This window comes from Triticum dicoccoides, chromosome 1A (genome assembly GCF_002162155.2).
Source record: "Triticum dicoccoides isolate Atlit2015 ecotype Zavitan chromosome 1A, WEW_v2.0, whole genome shotgun sequence".
Lineage (NCBI taxonomy): Eukaryota > Viridiplantae > Streptophyta > Magnoliopsida > Poales > Poaceae > Triticum > Triticum dicoccoides.
This window is the reverse complement of record NC_041380.1, coordinates 411,047,019-411,051,283: the sequence shown is the minus strand read 5'-3', so window position 1 is coordinate 411,051,283 and position 4,265 is coordinate 411,047,019.

The window sequence follows — 4,265 nt, the reverse complement described above, 5'->3', positions numbered from 1 at the left end:
TGCCAGGACATCTGCTGCTTGATTGTTTTCCCGGGCTATATGGTGAAATTCGAGCCCCTCAAACCGAGCTGACATTTTTAGGACGGCATTGCGATAAGCTGCCATTTTCAGATCCTTGGCATCAAAGTCTCCATTTATTTGGGCTATCGCAAGGTTCGAATCCCCGCGCACCTCTAGGCGTTGAATGCCCATGGATACTGCCATCCGGAGACCGTGTAGAAGGGCCTCATATTCGGCTGCGTTGTTGGAGTCCGTATACATTATCTGGAGTACGTATTGAACTGTATCTCCTATTGGGGACGTCAAAACGACGCCAGCCCCCAGACCAGCCAACATTTTGGAGCCGTCGAAGTGCATGATCCAGTTGGAATATGTGCTGTACTCTTTAGGGAGTTCGGCTTCCGTCCATTCGGCGACGAAGTCAGCCAAAACTTGCGACTTAATAGCTCGCCGTGGCTTGTCAGTTATGTCGAACAGGAGGGCTCAATGGCCCATTTGGCAATCCGGCCCGTCGCGTCGCGGTTGTTTATAATATCGTTAAGTGGTACGTCCGAGGCTACCGTTATCGAACACTCTTGAAAGTAGTGTCGCAGCTTCCGGGATGCCATAAATACCACGTACGCTATCTTTTGATAATGAGGGTACCATGACTTGCATGGGGTAAGGACAGTGGACACATAGTAAACCGGATTTTGAATGGGGAATTTGTGTTCGTCCGTCTCTCGTTCGACGACGAGCACTACGCTTACAACTTGATGAGTCGCCGCAATCTATAATAGCATTGGTTCGCCAATGTTTGGCGCGGCCAGGACTGTGTTTGTTGCCAATATGGCTTTTATTTCTTCGAGTCCGGCCGTGGCGGCATCCGTCCACTCGAAGTGTTTGGTGCGCCGGAGGAGGCGATAAAGGGGCAATGCCTTTTCTCCTAAGCGGGAGATAAAGCGGCTTAGAGCCGCCACGCATCCGGTCAATTTTTGTATTTGTTTGAGGTCCTTTGGGATGTCCAATTGTGACAGAGCTCGAATCTTGGCTGGATTTGCTTCAATTCCTCTACCGGATACAATGAAGCCCAAGAGCTTTCCGGCTGGTACGCCGAAAATGCATTTTTCCGGGTTGAGCTTGATGTCGTATGTTTGGAGGTTATCAAATGTGAGCCTCAAGTCGTCTACTAGAGATTCGACATGCTTGGTTTTGACGACCACGTCATCTACGTATGCCTCCACTATTTTGCCGATCTGGTTTGCCAGACATGTCTAAATCATGCGTTGATATGTTGCGCCGACGTTTTTGAGCCCGAAGGGCATTGTGTTGAAGCAGAATGGGCCGTATGGTGTGATGAATGCCATTGCGGCTTGGTCTGGCTCTGCCATCTTAATTTGATGGTAGCCGGAGTATGCGCCGAGGAAACACAATGAATCATGTCCTGTGGTAGCGTCAATAATTTGATCGATGCGGGGGAGGGGGAAGGGATCCTGTGGGCAAGCCTTGTTGAGGTCCTTAAAATCGACGCATAGACGCCAGGATTTGTCCTTCTTTGGTACCATCACCAGGTTTGCTAGCCAGTCCAGATGTTTTATGTCTCTGATGAATCCGGCCTCCAATAGCTTGGCTAGTTCCTCTCCCATGGCTTGTCTCTTAGGTTCGGAGAAACGCCGAAGAGCCTGCTTGACTGGCTTGAATCCTTTTCGGATATTTAGACTGTGCTCGGCCAGCCTGCGTGGGATTCCTGGCATGTCTGAAGGGTGCCAGGCAAAAATGTCCCAGTTTTCGCGTAGGAAATCTCGTAGTGCGGCGTCTACATCATGGTTTAATTGTGCCCCGATGGAAGCTGTTTTTGTAGGGTCCGTTGGATGGACTTGGAATTTGACTATTTCGTCCGCTGGTTTAAAGGAGGTGGACTTGGATCTTTATCGAGTATCATGTCGTCCCTGTTCACCGTGGAGCGCAGCGCAGTCAGTTCCTCGGCCGCTAGGGCTTCGGATAGTGCCTCGAGGGCCAGTGCGGCTGTCTTATTTTCGGCGCGGAGTGCTATGTCCGGATCACTAGCAAGAGTGATGATTCCATTGGGCCCGGGCATTTTGAGCTTCATGTACCCGTAATGGGGTATGGCTTGGAAGATTGTAAACGCCTCCCGCCCTAATAGAGCGTGGTATCCACTACTGAACGGGGCCACTTGGAACGTGACCTCTTCGGACCTGTAATTATCCGGCGTGCCGAACACCACATCTACTGTGATTTTTCCTGTACAGCGCGCTTCCCGACTAGGGATTATTCCTCTAAAGGTTGTGCTGCTTCGCTCAATGCGGTTCCAGTCTATTTCCATTTTTCGAAGGGTTTCCTCATAAATGAGGTTCAATCCGCTGCCACCGTCCATGAGTACCTTGGTGAGTCGAAAGCCGTCCACTATTGGACTGAGGACCAATGCGGCTGGTGCTCGGGCTGTTCGGAATTTAGGTTCGTCGCTGGCGTTAAAAGTAATTGCCGTGTCACTCCAGGGGTTTATTGTTGCCACGTGGTAGACTTTGGCAAGGCTGCGGAGTGTTCATTTTCGCATATTATTTGATGCAAAAGTCTCGAAGACTATTAATACCGTACTGGTATCCCTGGGGTGGTGCTCTGTGGCTTCTGGGGTTAGAAGATCTTCGCCACTTTTGGCCACCTGCCGGAGTATCCAACATGCTCTAAGGCTATGAGTTGGTGTGGCGCCCTATGCGCTGTGAATTTTAGAGGGTCCATTGATCCATCCCTCCAGTACGGTTCCATGCCCTGTAGAGGGTTTTTGCTTTTTGGTGTTTAACCCAGGTGTCTGGCGATAATGCACCCTTTTATTTCGGACCGGGTTTGTATTCAGGGCCGGATTGTCCCAAAAATTTATTTCGGTTTTCCGGGCACTTTCCATCGCACAGTACTTTCATACTATGGATGCCAAGTCGGTAAAGCGTGTAATTTCACGCGACTTATGGCATTGAGGATTCCCTTGTCCATGCAATTATTACAGAAGAATGAAATTGCGTCTTCCTCGCGGCCGTCCTTTATCCTGTTCATGACCAGGAGGAATCTGGCCCAGTAATGGTGTACTGTTTCTTCGGGCCCTTGCCTAATTTGGGATAGATCGCTTATGTTTGGGTGGGTGGGTGGAATTGAATCCGGAACCTCACCCAATCTGAGACTCAGGGGCCAAGGAGTTTCTGAACTCAGAAGTTTGGATTCTTGGATGTTTTCCACTGAATCTAGCCCGCCATCTGACTCTAGGTTCAGGTCTTGAGTGACGTCCTCCCCTCCACGGGTATCCGGCTTGGAGGGATCGGGAATCCGGACATAGCTAGTCCTTAAGATAGATGAAAGGTCACCGCATTGTTCCTCCACCACGGCGACGTGATGGGTGACCTGGGGAGAGTTGATCTCTCTCAGATTGGGTTTAGGCCCAATCTGACCGTAGTCTATAGCGACTCCCAGGGCGGCAATGCGATCCAAGAGCTCGTTTAGGGAAGAGAGCTCCACTGGATCTAACTGCTCGGCAAGTTCCGAGTTGATGTGAAGATTGTTTTTGATGGCCCGAGAAGTCATCGTCGGCGCAGCGGCCGAACAGGCGGTCATGAGGAAACCACCTAGTCGGAGAGTTTGGCCGACAACCAAAGCTCCCTTAGCAATAGTGCCGTCTTTAAAGACGGGATGAGGCATCCTTCCTGATGGCGACGGCACAGCGGAACTCTCAATGAAAGCACCAATGTCGGTGTCAAAACCGGCGGATCTCGGGTAGGGGGTCCCGAACTGTGTGTCTAGGCCGGATGGTAATAGGAGGCAAGGGACATGATGTTTACCCAGGTTCGGGCCCTCTCGATGGAGGTAAAACCCTACGTCCTGCTTGATTAATATTGATGATATGGGTAGTACAAGAGTAGATCTACCACAAGATCAGAGAGGCTAAACCCTAGAAGCTAGCCTATGGTTTGATTGTATGTTGTAGTTGTTGTTGTCCTACGGACTAAAACCCTCCGATTTATATAGACATCGGAGAGGGTTAGGGTTACACAAGGTCGGTTACAAAGGAGGAGATATCCATATCCGTATTGCCTAGCTTGCCTTCCACGCCAAGTAGAGTCCCATCCGGACATGAGATGAAGTCTTCAATCTTGTATCTTCACAGTACAAAAGTCCGGCCAAAGGATATAGTTCGGAGACCCCCTAATCCAGGACTCCCTCAACTTGCGACACCTAAACCTGCTTCTACTATTAATTCTGATATGTCGCATGTTATTGATGAT